The following is a 20,403-nucleotide window of genomic DNA, read 5'->3' on the forward strand; positions in this document are numbered from 1 at the left end:
GGAAGACGTCTGAGGCCTCTACAGTGGAGACTAAGAAGGGCTGCTAAGAGGTATTCAGGGAGACCAAAGCCGGCGTGGGACGCGGCTCCCTGGCAGAGCACTTGCCCGGCGTATGCAAAGCCTCGGGTTCCCGTGCTGGTGTGTGCGCGCTTGTGTGCACGCTAGCGCCACTTTGCAGCAGAACGGCTGCGTGCTCATCCCAGCAAAAGTAAGCACCAGCACCTTTCTTCCTCGCACCACTCATATGGGTGTGTGTCTTAGAACACACACATACGCAGGTGTCATGGTGAGCATGTGGAGGTCAGAGGGCAACAGGAGTCAGTCTTCTCCGTCCAGGATGCAGGTCTCAGGTTCAGCTCGTCAGAGTTGACAGCAAGTGCCTCCACCCGCTGACCCGCCCCACTGACCTGAGATTTTAGAAGCTGTATGCATCGAAAGGCTCCGTGAAAACTACAAAAATAAAAAACCGTATACAAGTGTCACACCAGAACAGTGGTTCTCAACCTTCCTAACGCTTCAGCCCTTTAATACAGTTCCTGATGTTGTGGTGACCCCTCCCCCATAAAATCATTTTGTTGGCTGCTTCATAACCGTAATTCAGCTACTGTTATACATTATAATGTAAATATCTGAAATGAGACCCCTAGGAGAGGGGTCAGGGCCCATGGGTTGAGAACCTCTGCGCTAGCAGAAGCAATTGGCAGAGGAGACAAGGGACTTGTACGCAAACTAAAAAGAATCCCCACAACGCGGTAACAAAAAGATCAAGAACGGCCTTTAATACAGGTGAAACGTTTGAGCAGAAACTTCTAAGGGAAGATACACCAGTGGCCAAGAAACACACAAAAGAGCCACTCAATCGCATCTGTCATCAGGGAAACACAAAATAAAGCGAGCAGTGCACTTCCTGTATGTGATTTTTAACCTTGGAAGCAGTCAACAGAAAGGACCGGGGTATGGTTCAGTGGCAGGGTGTTAGGGCACATGAGGCTCCAGGCTGATCCACACACTCCTACACACCACCACTGAACTCCAATGGTGTATATCAAAATAGAATACATTGAGGATAGAATACATTGATGCTGCAATTTTCTCCAAAACAGCTAAGACAAAACAACAGATGGAGGATGGATGGATGGATGGATGGATGGATGGATGGATGGACGGATGGATAGATGGACAGATGGCTAGAAAGGAGGATGTGTAGCTATATGATTCAGCAATTAGAGCAAACTGTGTAACATGTTTCTCCATTACCCTTCCGTCTTTTTAACGTGGGTATGAGTGTGTGCACATTTGAGTGTTTTTTTTCTTTTATCAGTTTGGATTTTGCTTGTTTGTTTGTTTTTTTCTGGTGGGATGGTGCTCACTCAAGTCCATATGCTAGCAAGGCAAGCCAACTGAGCCATCTCCCCAGGCCCTTTACTTTTTTTTTTTTTTTTTTTTTTTTATGCTTGGAACTTTTCACCACAGAACTTGTTTCATAAAAGGCAGGACACAATCAGGACCATTTCTTTCTTTCTTTCTTTCTTTCTTTCTTTCTTTCTTTCTTTCTTTCTTTCTTTCTTTCTTCCCTCCCTCCCTCCCTCCCTCCCTCCCTCCCTCCCTCCCTCCTTTCTTTCTTTCTTTCATTTGTCCATCTTTATTTTATGTGTTTGGGTGTTTTGCCTATATGTATCTATGTGTAGCACATGAATGCAGTGCCCAAGGAGGCCAAAAGAGGGCATCAGAACCTCTGGAACTGGAGTTACAGGCAGTTGTGAGCCATCGTGTGGGTACTAGGATTGGAACCTGAGCCCTCTGCAAGAGCAGCAAGTGCTCTTAACCCTTGAGCCATCTCTCCAGCCCCAGCCATTTCCCTTCTTAAGAGACCATTGAGACCCTTGGATTTGTGTTATTTACCCACACACAGGGTGTTGGGGGGGCGGCTGAAATGTCCAGCTCTCTTCTCCCTGTCCAGTTCCTCCCTCTAGGCTCCCTGAAGCTCCCCTTCTAACACACATTCTCACTCTTTCCTAGAAACTTCCTCCCCTACCTCCTGGCTCTCACAGAGCCCAAGCTTCCCCTGAGAGGACCACATCTCCAAAAGATGCTTTTTTTCTCTCTCTCTCTCTTATTCTCCAAGTGCTTTGGAGCCAGCAGGGGCAGCAGACAGGTGCTGTCTTCACCCCCGTTTCCCCTCCATGTCATTTCTCTCACCCTCACTCAAGAACTCTATATCCTTTGAAGTCTTGCAGTCCCTGGCAGTGCTCCTGACCCGCCTCCCAGTTCACTGTCTTGGGCGCCAAGACATTCTGCTCTCTACCCTCCACCCCTGTCAACACTTGAGATCTCACTTTACTTGCGTAAGAAGTTGGCATCTCGGTCACATGACCCCCTCACTTCCAAAGATCTGTTACTCTAATCAAAATCATGGCCCATTCACACAGCACACTCTGGGTCTTTCCCACCTCTGACCTCTCAACCGCAGCACTCCAAAGTCAGACACCGTTTCCCACCTCTCTGCGGTCTGGCCCTCATCCTCCTCCCACACCACTGCTCTGTGGAGAGAGCCTAATGCCACCATCCCAATCCTCCTCCCTAATGTCATCATCCCATTCTTCCTCTCCAGCCCCCCTCACTCCCTCTTCCCTTCCCAAGAAAACACCCAGCCTTCTGGCCCGCTTTGCTGTTCGTTTGTTTTTAAGTAACATTTACTGCCTTCTAACTGCAATGAGACGTTCTATTGGTCAACTCTCTCCACCCAGGGGAACGTGTGAGCTCTATGAAAACTCTGCCTCAGTCACTGCTGTGACCCCAGCTCATGGAGCTGCGGTTGATGCTCAATAAATGCTCTGGAAGGAAGAAAGACAGGGAGGGAGGGAAGGCGGGGGAAGAGACGAAGAGGGAAGGAAGGAAAAAGGGAGGGAGGGAAGAAGGGAGGGAGAGAAGGAAGGAGAATCTTCGGTTATGAACTAGAAGCCGTCGATGGGTGCAGAGGCTCACATCTACCCACACCGCAGGTTCAAGGTAAATGTGGAAGGAGTTCTAGGACACTCTGGGCTGTGAGCTGCAAAAAGCACAGGGAGAGAAAAGCACTCTTCTCACAGCAGCCAAGCGTCCCACTCCTCCATGCATATTTCACAGGCTGTGTCCCCTGGCCCTTTAGAAACAGGTGGACACCACCCAGCAGGTAAAGGTGCTTGCCTCAAGCCTGAAGACCCGAGTTCCATTCCTGAAGCCCACACTGTAGAGAGAATTGGTTCTCTAGTAAGTTGTCCTCTGACCTCCACATGCATGCTTGCGGCACATGCATTCACATGCTCCCACGGTAGGTAGGTAGGTAGGTAGACAGACAGACAGACAGACAGACAGACAGACAGACAAGTTTTTAGAAGGGGAAAAGGGTACAGAGGCACACCTCCAAGGGTGTTCCTCCTCCCCTACTACCCCCAGCTTCCGTCCAAACTGCATCATTTCACCCACCTGGACAACCTTTCAACCCCCTCAACTCCACATAGACACGCAGCTAACTGCCACTCTTCGCTTTCTCTGCTTCACTTCCCACTCCTTCTTCAACCTCCTTCAGCCATTGTCTCAAAGAAGCACAGATCCAGCCCTGGGCTACCTGCCTCAGGCTTCTATTTTGTGTGAGAGAATTAAGTTCAATCTTTTCTTTCCTTTTTTCTTTTGGTTTTTCAAGACAGGGTTTCTCTGTGTAACCCTGGTTGTCTTTGCACTCACTCTGCAGACCAGGCTGGCCTTGAACTCACAGAGATCCACCTGCCTCTGCCTCCTCCCCCAGATTGCTGGGATTAAAGGTGTGGGCCACCACCACCCAACAATCTTACTTCTAATGAACTGTTGCATCTGGATTTTCCCCTGTATCAACAGAATGACTCTTAAATGATGTTTGATCTCGCCCACAAGGCAGCAGGCGACTTAAAGGCAACGCCGGGATCTGTTTGCTTCAAAGTGCTTGGTGGAACACACACTCTACATAAATGCTTGCTGGTGTGAGGGAATGCTTGGCAAGAGCCAGAGGCATAGACAGAGGGCCCAGTCTGAGCGCTGCTGGCTTATCATGGAGGTTGGGAGCTCTGGCTGTGAAGCCGCAGGTAGGAGAGGCAGGGCAGGAGAAAGCATGGGGCCGCCAGCGTGCAGGTAAGGAGCAACTGGAGCTCATCTCTGAGCGTTTCTCTTCTTTTTGTGATAGTTTACTAAGACACAATCTGACCTCGATACAGTTCATGTTTAAAGTATTCACTAGGGCAGAGGAGACTGCTCAGTGGGTAAAGAGGTTGCTGTGTAAACATGGGAACCGGAGTTGGGATCCCCAGAACCCACATGCTCCTGTAATCCCGGCGCGGGGAGGTGGAGCCGGGACCCCTAGGGCTTCCTGGCTGGTCATTCTAGCCAATCAGTGACTCCAGGTTCAATGAGGGACTCTGCCTTTAAAGATAAGGTGGAAAGCGATAGAAGACACTGACTTCCGTGTGTGCGGATACTCTCAAACACACAGGTGTATGCACACACAACAGAGTACACAATAAAGTAGTTCTCAGTGTATCAACAGGGTTGACAGCTACTGCAATCAATCAATCAGTCAATCAGTCAGTCATTCACTCATTCATTCATTCGAGGCAGGGACTCAGGTAGCCTAGGCTGGCCTGGAACTCGAAAGAACTCTTGACGATGTCAAATTCCTCATCACCCCGCCCCCACCCTCTACACACCAGAATTACAGGTATACACAACTGCACTTGAGCCTATAGCAATTTTTAGAATACTTTCAGTACCTCAGGAAGAAATCCTTACCAGGGCATGGCAGCTCACATCGTTAATTCCAGAACTTGGGAAGCTAAGACAGGAGGATAGCCACAAGTCTGAGGCTATGTTGTCTTGGGCTATATAATGAGTTCAAGGCCAGCCTATGCTTTTTATAGCAAGACTTCTGTCTCAGGAGAGAAAGAGAAGGAGGAGGAAGAGACAATCTATTGTATACCTTTATGTAAATGGGATTAACGGCTCAGGGTTGTTTAATACAACTATTCAAGAAGACGTAGGCAGGAGGATGAAGAGTTCAAGGCCTGAGTGGGCAACACGAGTTGGAGACCGCCCAGGCTGACTTAGTAAGACGGCTATAGTTCAGTGGTGGAGCCCTGGCCTGGAATGTAAGTTGTTCTATTTGGTTCTAGGGATTATAAATCGGGCTCGGGGTACGGCTGAGTGGCAGAGTACTTGTCCAGTGTCTTAGTTACTTTTCTATTGCTGTGACAAAACGCCATGACCAAGGCAACTTACAGAAGAAAGTGCTTGATTGGATCTAAGGTTTCAGAGGATCGGAGTCCACGCTGGAGGAGCAGAAGCCTGGCAGCGGGAGCAGCTGAGCGCTCACACCTTAATTCCCAAGCAGGAGGGAAAGAGAAAACAGCAGGAATGATCTGCATCTCCTGAGACCTCAAAGTCTACCCCCTGGTGACACGCCTTCTCCAACGAGGTGGCACCTCCTAATCCTTCCCAAACAGCTCCACCAAGAGGGGCTATGAGCCTATGGGGGCCATTCTCCTTCAAAGCGCACTGGCAGCACGTGCAAGGCCCTGAGCTCAGTCTCCAGCGCTGCAACCCAAGGAAACAGGATACATGGCCTGGTGTGTTTCTCTTTTTTTTTTCACTTAGCATGTTTTCAAGGTCCATCTAGGTGGAAACACAGGTCAGCACTTCATTCATTTTCACTGAAGAATAAGATTCCATTGTACACATAATTGTTTTTATTTGCCATCCAACAGTTGATAGACACTTGGGCTCTTTGGGATATTTAGAACCATATTTCTGTAAGCATTCGTGTATGAGTGTTTGCGTATGTGTGTATGTTTTTAATTTTCCTGAATACACACCTTGGGGTGGAGTTCCCGGGTCACATGGTAACTCTGATCAGGGCGGCATGAAATGTTAGGTATACAGCCAGGCTAGAGAAATAGCTTTCCCTTATGGGCCTCCACAAAGCCCTGAGAAAGGCTACTGTAACATTCTTCTCATTGACAAGGTGACCCTGTTACCACAGGACATGGACCGAAACTGGGAAATAGATGTAGCCCATTTTCACCATGGAAAATCGAGAGGTTGCATTCCGAGGCAGGTGCATCTTTTTGTATGCCCATCATCTGTCCTGGCTCCGAATCACCAACAGCTGGTACTGTCTGCAGGGATCCCAGCCGGTGTGAAGCAACGTCTAGTCACGTTTTGATTTGGATTTCAGTGAAAGCTGGCGCTGTTGAGTGTCTCGTCACATGCTTACTGGCCACTTGTATATCTTATTTGAGAAAACTTCTATTCAGGTCATTTACTCATTATTAAATTGGGCTGCCCTATCTTTTACTTTTATTTACTCTGTGTGTGCAGGTGAAGGCCAGAGACATCAGCTGTCATCCTTCAGATGTCATTAGGTTGGAATTCGCCGAGGGGGCAAGGGTGGTTGTCCAGTGAGCCCCAGGAATCCACCTGTCCCTTCCTCTGCAGGGCAGTGATTACAAGCGTGAGCCACAAGACCTGCCTATATTCCTGACGGGTGTTATAGGGTGTAAACCCAGGTCCTTGATTTACATGGCAAACATCTTACAGACAACTGGGCCATTTCCCCCAGCCCAGTCACCATCTTTATTGAATTGAAAGGCTTCTTTACAGTTTTCTGGGCCCTTATCACACACATAATTTGCAAACATTTTCTCCCTTTCTATGAATTGCCTTTCACCTTTTTTTTTTTTTTTAAGCTCAAGGGAATTTTATTAGAGTGGAAGGGAAAGGCACAGGGCAGGCCAGTTGTAACGTTGGCAGCTCCTGGGCAGAGTGGCGATGGAGGAAAGGATGGGAGAAAGCCTTGCAGCTGTAACGGAAGTCAGCAAGCAGAGACATGGCAGAAATGGGGGTTGCTGGTGAGTAAGAAAACCCCGAGTGTCAGGGAAAACATGCCCAGGCGATGGTCGGTATCAGAAAGAACCAGAAGGAAGGAAAAGTTACACTTTCCTCAACAGGGCCATGGGCTAAACTCTCTACACCCTACAAGTGGCTGGCATCAGCTGGAGTAAAAATGTTTTTGGAGTCACTTAACTTTTAGTTTTACATTAATTCTCTGTGTGTGTGGGTGTGTGCGTGTGTGTGGTGTCTTTGTGTGATGTACCTGTGTGTGTGCACTTTTGTCACATGTGTAGAGGTCAGAGGACAACTTATGGGTGTCTGTTCTTTCCTTCCACCCTGTGGGGCCCAGAAACCAAACTGACACCCTCAGGCTTAGCAGCAAGCACCGTCACCCACAGAGCCATCCTGCCAGCCCACAACTTTTTTTTTTTAAACGAGCGATCTTACTGAACTTGCTTATCGGTCCTATTAGTTTCGGGGGCAAGGCGGTTGATCTGTCTGAAAGGTCACACGGCCCAGGATGTACTGAAGTCACAATCCTCTTACCTCAGCTTCCGGGCACTGGAATTCTAGGCGTGTGTCATCACACCTTGATTAATGGTTTGTTTGGGTGTGTTTGCGTGTAAATGTGCATGTGGTGTGTTCAAGTTCACCCGTGCGCCCCGGAGGTATTCCTGTCCAGTCACCTACTCCTAGCCCCGGGTTTACAGACACAAGCCACCGTGACTGGCTTTTCCACCGGTGCCGGGGATCGAACTCCAGTCCCAGGGTCCCAGCGCTCCTGCAGCAAGCCCTTTACTGGTGAAACCATCTCCCCAGCACCCTGAGAGGTTTTGCTGTTGTGTGTTAACTGGAACCTTAATAATTTCCCATCTAAAAGATCAAGCCATCTGAAAGTATAGATGGCTTCCCTTCCCTTCCCTGATACTTCGCTTCTTTTGTAGTTTCCTTGACTAGATAGTACAAAAGTTAAGTCCTTGTTTTACTCCTGAAGTCTAGTCTGTTACTATTAGTTTATGTTTCTCTCTCCTCCCTCCAATCTCTCTCGGTTTCAATGCCCTTTATGAAAATGAGGAAGTTCCTTACTCTTCAGTTCTTGGTCTGTGCTTTTACTGCGAGAGGGTATCGGATTCTGTCAATGCATTTTTCAGTATATTCTGAGATGGTGACATGGTGTTTGTCTCTTGTTCTGTTGACACGGTGGTAACATCAGTCTGGATGTTAAGCCAGCTTTGAGTTCTGGGATAAATCCCACTTGATCGTGGTGTTAATTCTTTTCACGTGTTGCTGGATTGGGCGTCTAGTGTTTTGCTCAAGATGCACATTGACAATCATAATATGCCTTGATCTAGTTTTCTTATAATGGCTTTGTCTGGTTTTAATATCAGGGTAATACGGTAATACTTGACTCATAGAATGAGCTGGGGAAGTGAGTAAATTTCCTTTTTATTATTGTATTTGTGTATGTGTGATGGAGATGCACATATTGTTATGAGACAAACTTTTCCTGGGGAGACGCAACACCCTCATCTACACACCCCACACAAGGAACCCACGACAGACCAAAGACAGAAACCACCAAGTCCAACTTGGTGAGCTGTTGAAGGATTATTAATATTAAATATTGATTTATATTTTAGTAAAGTAGTGGTTATTCCTTAACCAGCTATATACCCAAATAACCACACAGATGATATTTAATTAGCGTAGAGCACAAAGCTGGGCAATAATTATGCTATCCTAAACCTCCAAGCAGATTTCCCGAATTATTCTTGCTTTTTAGTCATATCTTAAGTCTGGTTCATTTCTCCTGTTTTTTCCTGATCCTCTCCTCTAGGGTCTCCCCCGTACTCTCTCTTCCTCCTCTCCCCTCCCACCCTATTCTCCATTGCTCAGCATTGGCTAGTTGGTTTTACTGGCAATACAGAGAACAAATGGTGACATGTTTACACAAACTTGAGACAGGTGCTGCTTAGAATAAACATCACAATGCAGTGTCGGGATTGGAACCAGATAGTGGGGTAGAGAAACCAGCATTTGAATGAACGAGGGTAAACTGAACCCAGTCCACAGGGACATTACGACAACAGTGAACCATGGAGCTTTATTGGCGTTACTTACAGTAATACGGTCAAGGGGTTACTTACAGGTGCAGAAATCACTCAGACACCACTGAATCACCAAACCTCACCCCAGCACAGTGACAGCTCACAAAGCTGGGAACCGGGGGCACAGCCTGCAGGCAGCTCAGCAGGTTGGAGAGCATCCTTTCCAGGTGCCTCAGCAGGTCTAAACCTCTTCCAGGCAGCTTGGCTGGTTTGTTTCTTCCAGGCAGCTGGTCCCAGTCTCAGAATCTTTTCAGCTTCGTTTGTCTGAATCTTCTTTGTCACTTGGTTTCACTTCCTCTGAGAGGAATTCTCAGCTTTTATTGTTTACTCTGGCTGGGAGGAGCCTAGTGACTCTGGTCAGTTTCAGGGACTTCCCTTCAGCTATTTTGAGTTGTTTGCCTTCCTGCTTAAGGAGCTTCCCTGCAAGGTGGAATGTTTTAATCTCAGATAAAACGGTTTACACAGCACATATTCATGTGTGCCTGTGTTGGGGATTGAACCCAAGGCTTTGAGTGTTTTACACAAGCACACCACTGCTCAACCACACCCCAGCTTTGGCCCATATAAATAAGGACAAATCCTATCCCACCTCCACCTTCCAATCTCTGCTGCCCTCTATGACAGGACAATCCAATGGATACATGTGGAGTTCAGAAGCGGGCATCAGATGTCACTCATTTCCACCATACTTTTTAAAAGATGTATGTACTGTTATTTTCTGTGTGGGGCAATTTGGTATGCATGTTGTGTATCCATGTACCACATGCATGCAGTGTCTACAGAGGCCAGAAAAAAACAAGAGATCCCATCGGGGGTTGGTCTGATGCTTGTATTTTGATGCTAATTATTGGCCCTCAAGATTGGTTTGGCTACATCTATCCTCGTTGTGTAAACCTGCAGAAGACATTATACACGACTGGTTAACTAAAAAGCCTAAAATATGGGCAGGGCAGAATGGGGTAGGCATTGCTAAGGTTCCCAGGCTTTGGGAAACAGGAGAATCATTGAAAACAGACAGACCCGGACAGGAAAAGAGGAGAAAGAAGGACACCATGGTGGGTTAGAATGGAGTGGCATGGAAAGGCCCAGATGAAGAATAAAAGCAAGTATTTATAATATAATGGTTGAAAGGTAGCCCAGATAGGAATTTATTTCCAACAACAAAATTTCTTGGAATTGGAGTTACAGATGGTTGTGAACAGTCTTGTAGGTGCTGGGAATCAGGCCCAGGTTTCTTCAAGAGCAGCCAAGGCTTTTTTTTTTTTTTTTTTTTTTTTTTTTTTTTTAATGTTAGCACTTAATTAAACTCCCTGGATGGCTTTAAGCCACCAGTTCACAAGCGCCTCCTTAATCTTCTCTTCAGCTCTTCTGCTGAAGAATTTGGCCTTTGCGATGACAGGCTGCTTAGGGAGCTTGCCCTTCCCCAGAACTTTGTAGCAGCCTGATCGCACAACATCCAGTCCTGTTTTCTGCAGCACTGGCCTGTGTCTGCTCACTGACCAGTGTCCACAATTCATCCAGGTTGACAGTTGGGCAGAAGCTCTGGTTCCTCTTTAAGTGATAATGCCTCATACTAACATTCCCAAAGTGACCTGGATGGTATTTGTTGAAGTTGGTCCTGTGGTGATGCACGCCTCCAGCATTCCCGAGGCCTCCTGGGTACTTACCATGCTTACCGATGCAGCCGTGACTGTGGCTTATGCGCCCCTAGAGTTTTCAGGCCTTCCTCAGTCTGGATAGCACGGCAGCAGCAGAAAGGAAAGAGCCAACCAGGGCTCTTAACTGAAGAGCCATTTCTCCAACCCCAAGCTCTCCCCCCCCCCCTTTCTGCTGATCTATTTTTATTTTATGTGCGTGTGTGTTTGTCTTTCCTTCATGTCTGTATATGTACTACATGTATGCCTGGTGCCCAGGAAGGCCGGAAGATGGCACTGTGTTCTCTGGAACTCAAGTTATGTATGGTTGTAACCTGCCGTTTGGGCGCCAGAATTCAAACCCAAATTCTCTACAAAATCGGCAAGTACTCTTGTCCTTATTTTTGAGACAATTTTTCTTACTGAACCTAGAGCTTGCTGATTCAACTAGTGGCAGGTCAATGAGCCCCAAGGACCCTTCTGCCTCTACCTCCCCTTGCAGTGTTATAGGCAGGCTTGGCCACACCAAGCTTCTGTGTGCGTAACAGGGACTCGAACTCTTGACTCGAACTCGGTCTTCTTGACAGTTCATCAAGCACATTACCACTTGGGACACCTCCCTAGTCCCTGTGCTTCTTTTTTACTAACTTCATGTTCAGCCTGATTTCTTGGCCTTCATAACGTTCCTTTTCTTTTCTTTCCTTTTTTTTTTTTTTTTTTTTTTTTTTTAATTAAGCCAACAAAGTGCACATGGAGTTCTCAACTTGAACTCGCATCAAAAGCAACTGGATACAGTTCAAAGCAGATTTCTGGTTCCTGGGTTCCAGAGATGAGTACTCTCACTTCCCTTTAAAACTCTGGCTATTAATCCCAGCACTACTCCTGGCAAACAGATCTCTATGTGAGTTCAAGGCCAGCCAAGGCTATCTAGTAAGACCCTACCTCAAAAATAAATGAATGTAAACATCTCAGTTTTTGCTGTGACCAAACACAACAACTAAAAGCAACCTGGCGGGGGAAGGTTTGTTTTATTTTTTAATTTGATAGCTTGTAGTCCATCATCCAAGAAAGTCAGGGCAGGAACTCCAGGCAGGAACCTGGAGGCAGGAACTGATGCAGAGGCCACAGAGGCGCACTGCTTGCTGGCTCGTTCCCCATGGCTCACACAGTCTACATCCCTATACACCTCAGGGACACCTGCTCAGGGATGGCACCGTTCACAAAGGGCTGGGTCTTCACTCAATCACTAATTTAAAGAATTCAACACAGGGCTGGGCGGTGGTGGTACATGCCTTTAATCCCAGCATTTGGGAGGCAGAGGCAGGTGGATCTTTGTGAGTTTGAGACCAACCCGGTCTACAGAGTGAGTTTCAGGACAGCCAGGGCTACACAGAGAAAGCCTGTTGGAAGGAAGGAAGGAAGGAAGGAAGGAAGGAAGGAAGGAAGGAAAGGAGAGGGAGAGAGAGAGAAAGAAAGACAGAGAGAGAGAGAAGAAGGAAGGGAGGAAGGAAAAATGAGCTGCAGAGTTTCCTACAAGCAAATCTTATGAAGGAATTTTCTTAACCGAGAGCCTGTCTTCGCAAAAGATCCTAGTTAACATGAAACTGGCCAGCACAAACAAATAAACAGAACAGACCTACCCAAATTGACTGAACTAGAAAAGTCACATTTCACAACCCAAGAACCTCAGAGCCCTTTGGCTGTTCCGATCCCCAGTGACTCTCTCACTGGGCAGCTAAGGACACAGTTTCCTAAACTCTGCAGTCTACATACCCTTTTAGTTTTGGAGAAGCACCCACAGCCCTGGTGGTATGTGACACCCGCTCTGGGACACTCAGACCCGGAACAACTTAACCATCCCTGTAGCCTCATGGGAGGTTGTTTTTGTTTGTTTGTTTGTTTTTGTTTTTCAGAAATCGCCTCTGGCCTGCAGCTGTTCCTGCACATTTCCATCCAGCAGGAGCCAGCCTGGGCCTTTTTTTAGGTGGAGAGACTTAGGCATTCCCTTCGAAAGCCAACTTTCCAAAGGTACCCAAAACTCAATGGTCAGGATCAATTGCTTTTTGGAGGTCAGCTTGGTAAGACAGATTGGCAACCTGCCAGGCAGCCGGTGGTGTAGGGGTGGGGCCCAGGAGTACAGGAGGCGCTTAAAGATCCCCACGGCCTGAGCACCAGTCTATCTGGGTAGTCAGACCAGGCCTGTGTCCCCCACCCCCCAACCGGCGCCTGTAACCCCATTAGAGGAGGAACAGATCCCTTCCCCTCACCTCGGAAGAAGCAAAGACTGGAGACCCCATGTGCCTAGAGGCTCCATGCTGTCTCCTCACCTCCCAGCCCCTGTGGAAGCATCTTACCCACTATGAGGCCCAGGGAAACTGGTCAACGCAAGCTGTTGCCATCTGGATGGGTTTCATCAAGGAAGCTCCCCCACGGACTCCGGGCAGCATAGTCGGGAAGGTTACGGGTGTGCACATGTGCAAGTGAAAGCCAGCCGTTCATGACATCCGGTGTCTTTGTCAGTTGCACTTCTGCCATGTTTCTTGAGACAGGGACTTTTTTCTTTCTTTCTTTTCTTTTCTTTAATTATTTTATTATGTGTATGAGTGTTTTGCCCTCACCACCTGTGTGCCTGGTGCCCGAGAAGGCCGGAGGGAGCATTGGATCCCCCTGAAACTGGAGTTAGGAGATGGTTGTGAGCCACCATGTGGGTGCTGGGAATGGAACCCAGGCCTTCTGGAAGAGCAGCCAGTGGTCTAACCACTGGGCCAACCCTCTAGCCTTGGAGAAAGGCAGGGTCTTTCACAGAACCTGGGGCTCAGTCATTTGGCCAGGCTAGCTGACCGGTGAGATCTAGAAATGCTTCCGTTCCCAGACCCCCAGCCCCAGTGCTGGGGCTGCAGACACCAGTCGCTGGGGTCAGGCTTTCATGTGAGTACTGGAGATTCAAACCCAGGTCCTCATGCTCATGTGGTGCCTCCTTTACAAGCTAAGCCGTCTTCCCAGCCCCCTGAGGAGCCTTTTTTTTGCTGTCTCCTCACTTTGGATGTGTTCCCAGATAGGAACTGGAGTAAAAGGGTATGGAGGGCTGTGTGCCAAAGCATTCCTGGAAAAAAGTTTGCCCTGTCGGGAATATCCTTCCTCTTTGTGTCCAATGGAGCTTGACCTCAAATGTGCAAGTTGTAACGTTCTGAGCAGTTCGGTTGGGGCCTCACTGGGCTCGGGCTAGATGTTTGCAATTTGTGCAATTTGGCCTGATGAGGTTCCAGAGCTGGGAGGCCCTCAGCCCTGACTGTGGAAAAACAGCTGAAAGTCAAGTTACCCAGGAACAACTTCCTGGCCACGCCTGACTCCAGGATGCCCTGCTGCCGCCACTCACACACTCCTGCGTCTCATTAAAGGCGCTTTATAAATCGCCTGTCTCTTCCTCGGAATTTCCACTTCTTCCCCGTTCCAAGAAACTATAAAACCTTGTAGATCAACTGGTAACCACGGGAACAAGAGCAGAGTTCCCTTGAACTATGGTGGCTCCATGGACAATTGGCAAAGAAAAGGAAGTGATGGGACTCTCTCCCTGTGCTGCAGATAAGCCTCCAGCTGATCACAGAAGTGTCTTTGCGGTAAAACACTGGTCCCCATGGCCTTTGCTCATCGACACCTCGTAAATTTCCTCTGAGTTGCTTCATAATGCTCCGAGCACAGCAGTGTCTTCTGGGAAGGAGGCAATGCTATTGCTCCAGTTGTGTTAAACAAATAAACTTCAGAAAACAGGGCAAGCAGGACCCTGGGGAAGCTACGCTGATGTGCAGGCTAGAAACTGCTAGAAACCCGTTTCTTAGCTCTCACAGGAATGCCCTGTCCCAGAGGGCAGCAGAGACTGTAAGGTGGGGGTGGGGATGGGATTTGTCCTTATTTATGGGGGTCGGGGGGGGTTAAAGCTGGGGTGTGGCTGAGCGACAGAGTGCTTGCCTGAAATATTCAAGGCCCTGGGTTCAATCCCTAAAACAGGCACCAACACGCACCAACATACATCCACACTCTCAAACGCACTCGCGCACGCACACACGCACACACGCGCACACACACACACATACACACATGCACACACATGCACTCCCACCACTTACATGCATGCACGCACACACACACTAAATACATGGAGCAGAGCCAAGATTAGGACAGGCACCTCAAGGCATCAGCTTCCACCACGGTTTCCCTCCCAGGCCCAGCCTCTCACTTCTACTTCCCAGCTCACTTTGAAGGCAAAAGAGACTTAAACAGCTGTATGTGCAGCCAGTTAGCTCTTCCTGTCCACGTCCTATGTCATTTATGTTTTGCACACCACCACCTCTGTTTCCTGTGGACTGAGTTTCAGGCAGCCAAGAAGATACCCAAGTAAGATTAGGAGGCCCCTAAAGTCACCCCGAAAGGAGACAGCAGTTCTCTGGATTGGTGTCTTTCCTTGTGTCATAGACTGGTAAACTGAGGCCCAGAGTTTAAGTTCCTTATTGAAGTTCTCCTCCTCCTCTTCTTCTTCTTCTTCTTCTTCTTCTCCTTCTCCTTCTCCTTCTCCTCCTCCTCCTCCTCCTCCTCCTCCTCCCTCCTTCTTCTTCTTCTTTTTGTTTTTTGAGACAGGGTTTCTCTGTGTAGCCCTGACTGTTCTGAACCGGCTTTGTAGAACCACCTGAGGTCCTTCAAAAGTTCCCCATGTCCAGGCCATACCCCTTTCTGATTGCATCATAATCTTTCAGTTGGGGACCGGGCTTCAAGGTTTCTTAAAGTTCCCCAGTGATGCAAGCCAAGTTCGGAACCATGGAGTCCAATGAGTCTGTGTTTTTGTTTTTGTTTTCGTTTTTCGAGACAGGGTTTCTCTGTGTAGCCTTGGCTATTCTGGACTCACTCTGTAGACCAGGCTGGCCCCAACTCACAGAGATCCTCCTGCCTCTGCCTCCCCAAGTGCTGGGATTACAGGCCACAGTGCCAGGCTGAATGATTCTGAATCAGATGGAGCCAGCTAAGGGTGGAGCTGCCTTGGCTGTAGGTGAATGAATGCCCACCGTTTGTGCAGGGAAAGGTTTTCGATCAGCAAGGGCAAGTCACCTCATCTGAAAACGGAAGGTAATGTTGTAATGCCCTCACAGGGCTACTTAAGAGTTAAATGACAATTACGTGTAAGGGATTGGCTCTGTGCCTGGTGCACAGAAGAAGTCCGGGAACTTGTCATGATTGCCAGTGTTTGCTGATGTTCTCCATGAAAACCGCGTGAGAAACCATCTCTCCTCAATTCTAGGGATATGTGCTGTTCACACTTACTTATATCTTTAAAAGCGAGGTGTGCGTCGGGAGAGAGCTCAGCAGGTAAAACCGCTTGCCGTGACTGCAGTCTGAGCCCAGGAATCCACCTAAAAAGCTGGATGCGGTGGTCTGGGATTCCAGGCACACACCACCACAGGTAATCGACGTGCGAAGGTGAGACAGGAGAATCATCTGGCAGTTTGCGGGACAGCTAGCTCTTGGGTACAGCAACAAGAGAGGCCTGCCCAACAAAGTAGAAGGCAAGAACCAACTTCCAAATGTCGTCCTTGAACTCCCACACGCACAGTGTGGCATATGCATGCCTACAGGCACACACGGAAGAGATGCATCTTATCACTGAGGGTCACTAGTATTTTGGTGACATACAGTAGTGTCCCACTCACCAGGGCACCATAGGCCATTTATGCTCATTGCTGCCCTTGATTGCTGAGAAGAGTTTGTGGGTTTGGTGTCTGGTTTGGTGAGACACGGACTCACTCTATAGCCCAGGTTGGCCACTCTAGATTCTCCTGTCTCAGTTTCCCAAATACTGAGATCATGGGTGTACATCGATACACCTAGCAAAAGGAGTATTATGTCTTTCCTCGTGTCATAGATTGGTAAACTGAGGCCCAGAGTTTTAAGTTCCTTGTTGAAGTTCTTTTTTTCTTCTTCTTCTTCTTCTTTTGTTTTTCGAGACAGGGTTTCTCTCTGTGTAGCTTTGGCTATCCTGTATAGTTTTGAGACCAGGCTGGCCTTGAACTCACAGAGATCCACCTGCTTCTGCCTCAGTGAGTGCTGGGTTTACAGGCGTGTGCCACCACCGCCGGGACTTACTGAAGTTCTTCTAGTCGCTTGAAGTTTGTGATGAGAACCTTGGGCAAGTGACCAAGTCCTCTGCCCGTACAGCTGAGGGGAACTAGAGTCCCCTGAACAGGACAGAGTGGTACTTTCTCCACCTACAGTGGCTTTCTACGGATCTGCAAGAGTAAGGCCTGGCCTGCCTTGCTTGGGCTACATGGCGGTTCCCCATTCTTCTCTCCCCTTGCTGAGCTGACCCTCAGAGCCTCCCTCCTGACCACCACAGGAGAAACTAGAGGGTCTTCTCCAGCTCAGAGGAACAGCACAGATCATGTCTCTCCCCAGTGCAGGCACCTCAGGCTTCTAACCTTGTTTCTGCTCTGTCTGTTTGTCCTGAATCAGCCTGTCCTGTGGATCTCACTCATCCTGTCACCAGAGGGATCTTCCACTGCACTAGGCATCCTTCCGAGGGTTTTATATAACTGTCATCTCTCCACAGCTGCCCTTGCAGCTAAGTGGAATTCTTAGCCCCATTTTGGTTGCTTATTCAACACAGGGGTTCATTTTCAGCCTAGACTGGCCTGGAATTGACTGTAGGCCTTAAACTTGTAGAACCGGTCCTGCCCTAGCCTTCCAAGAGCTGGGATTACAGATGTGCGCCACCACGTCCGGCTCATGAGACTCAGGTGGCTGAGCAACTCCTTGCTGAGATGAAGTACAAACTCCCCAGACTAGGATTTCTGCTAAGCCCTTCTTCCAGGAAGGAAATGTTCCCTGAATCCCTTCTGTCGGGTGCCTCTGAGGGCCTGGCGCTGGGAGTGAAGCAGAGAGCTGGGCAGGTTAAGACTTGCCCTCTGGTCCTCCTGAACCAGAGAGCGAGGGCGCTGTGTACCCACTCTCGTACACAGTAATGGGACAGCTCTCCACACCGAGGGCTGTCACGGAAGCCAACGGGAGGCTGGGCCTGGGAGAAGCCACAGGGTTTGCCTAGCCACAGTGGCAGGGAGCAAGGAAAAGAGACCAGCTTGATTCCAGGATGAGCCGCCACAAGACCCTCATGGCCAGCAGCTCAATGGCAGGTTGGGACCAGAGCCCTCGAGGGTCCTCCCCGACCAGCCGATTCTGTCTCCGTACCCACCATCAGGGTGACAGGCCCTGCCACCTCACCCAGCCTTCCCAGCAGGGGAGGGGTGAGCCACGGAGTCAAGGGCTTGACGGGCCAAGGACCATGTGTGCCACCAGCCTCGGTCGGTTCTCAGGAAATGAGGAAATGAGGAGACAGCAAAGCGGTTTAACTCGGTCAGAGCTGGAAGGCATCCATCTGAAATCTCGATGAAATTAAAACCTTACCCCAGGCCAGCACCGCCAGATGGGAGTTGCTCTCCGCGTCAGCTTCTCTCGCAGGCCCGAGTCCAGCCTTAGAGGTACTGAAGCAATTAACACTCGGGACTATTTCATCTGAGCCAAAATCTGCTGGAACATTATACAGGCGATGACTTCCGGTCATATTTCTATCTGCGAAATTACACATATTGGAAGGTAGTAAACGCTTTTCTGGAAAAGCAAGCAGGTCATTGTGAGTTCAGGCCAACCAGGATAACAGAGTGAGACCCTGCCTCAAACAAACAAATCAACAAAAATCTGCTGAGCACGATGGTACACACCTGTAATTCCAGAATTTGGTACATGGAGGCAGGAGGATCAGTACAGCCAGTCTCAGCTACATCATGAATGTAACACCAGCCTGGGATACAGAACAAACAAAACAAAACAAACAAGCAAAAATAAATAACAATTATGAGGCTGGAGAGATAGCTCGGTTGGTGAAGTGCTTGCCGCGCAAGCGTGGGTCCCACGTAAAAAGCTGTGTGCGGTGGCACACCCATAATCAGACACCAGAAGGCAGAGACAGTCAGATCCCGGGTGCCTCCTGGCCAGTTAGCCTTCGCCAGTCAGTGAGGCCCAGGTCCCAGTGACAGACCCTATCTCAAAGAAACAAGGTGCACGGTTCCTGCTCAACAATATTCAAGGCTGACCTCTGACCCTCACACACAAACACCCGTGTGCATGAGCACCTAGACCCAAGCTTTCTCATGCACACACATGCACACACACACACACACTTTAGGGGTGTCTGCCAACAGAAGCCAGAACTGACAGATCTCAAGTCTTGTCTCACCTCTGCCTCATCTAGATACATGACCTTGGACAGGGCACCCAGCGCTGGGAAAACAAGGTGAGAAATCTCATGAGACATGTGCCACCACACCGGGCCTCAGAGGTTTTTATTTGTCTCAAAGGCTATGATGACTGATGGACCCTGGAGAGCCCCCAGCCCACATGTCTGTCCCCAGATCCCCTCACCAGGCCAGCCTCCTTGCAGCCCAGAGCCAAGGAACGCTGGGTTCTAATTCCTGGCAGAGCCCAGCTTCCTGTTTTGCTCCAAGCGGACAAGGTCAGCCCGCTGCTGAAAGGGCTGCCGGGACCCCAGAGGGCAACAGGTCCCAGGCATGTGGAGAAAGGGGGGTTCTGAGCCACGCCCAGCCCCTGGCCCCTCCTTGCCCTCTGCAGAGGCCCCATCACTCCAACTGTCGGCCACTTGGTCCCCTCTGACCTGGGTTTCAGTGTACAAACCTATGAAATGGAGAGAGGGGGTCTACAGAGCTTCCTGCTCGTAAGGAGGTTCCAGTTCGAAAGGTTAGGAACATAGAAGGCTCTGTCTGCCACAAAGACCCCAGTGGCCACCTGTGAGTATGGTCTGTGACAGGAGCTTCGGTGGTGACAACAACACTTGCTGACTGTATCCTGGCCCCATGCGGGGCTTTCTCTGTTATCTCATCTTCACAACGACCTCCGAGACCTCCCCTGAATCTCTCCCTCCTCCACCACATGAGAACTTTAGTAGCCTGATTTTTGCAAAGGGGAAAGTGAGGATACGTGTAAAAGCTGCCAGAAATGAGCAAATGTGCGGCCCGTTCCCACAGCTTCCTTCTCATGCTGGTGTGGACAATGCCCGGGAAATCCAGGAGTCCCTCTAGGGCTAAATCATGGGGCCTTGATGGAAGTGGCTGAGCAGTAAGTGCATGAGAGCAATGAGACACCTTGCTAGCTGGTGCCAACAGAAATTGGGGACTTAGACAAAGAGCCAGCCCATAACCATCAGGCCGTACCCTGGCACCACTGTCCACTCAACACCACAGAGTGCCTACCGTGTGCTGAGTACCTGTCTCCTCAGGATGCCCTTCCTCGTCCAGGGTGTACAGCCTAGCCTCTCCAAGTTCAAATCCCAGCTCTGCCGGTTCAAGCTGTAAGACTTTAGGCATAGCTCACCTTGTCTCTGTCACCTTTGAAGAACGGGCACAATAAAGGTAGGTGGGGTCGGCTGGAGAGGTGGCTCAGCGGTTAAGAGCACTGGCTGCTCTTCCAGAGGACCCAGGTTCAATTCCCAGCACCCACGTGGCAGCTCACAACTGCCTGTAATTTCAGTTCCAGGGGATCTGACACCCTCACACAGACATACATGCAGGCAAAACACTGATGCAAATAAAAATAAGAAAAAAAATATATATATAAAAAAAAAAGACAGGTGGGGCAGTATGCATCCTTAATCTGAACACTCAGGAAAGCTGAGACAGGAGGATAAGTTTTATCTAGGCCAGAGGCGATACAATGAA

At 49.1% G+C, this 20,403-nt stretch overlaps 1 pseudogene; it reads right to left on the reverse strand.

Moving 5' to 3' along the window:
• Positions 1–10,322: 10,322 nt before the first annotated feature.
• On the reverse strand, positions 10,323–10,796 carry LOC110545631 (large ribosomal subunit protein uL15-like; annotated as a pseudogene).
• Positions 10,797–20,403: the final 9,607 nt, after the last annotated feature.

Source organism: Meriones unguiculatus, chromosome 7 (genome assembly GCF_030254825.1).
Source record: "Meriones unguiculatus strain TT.TT164.6M chromosome 7, Bangor_MerUng_6.1, whole genome shotgun sequence".
NCBI classification, from domain to species: Eukaryota; Metazoa; Chordata; class Mammalia; order Rodentia; family Muridae; genus Meriones; species Meriones unguiculatus.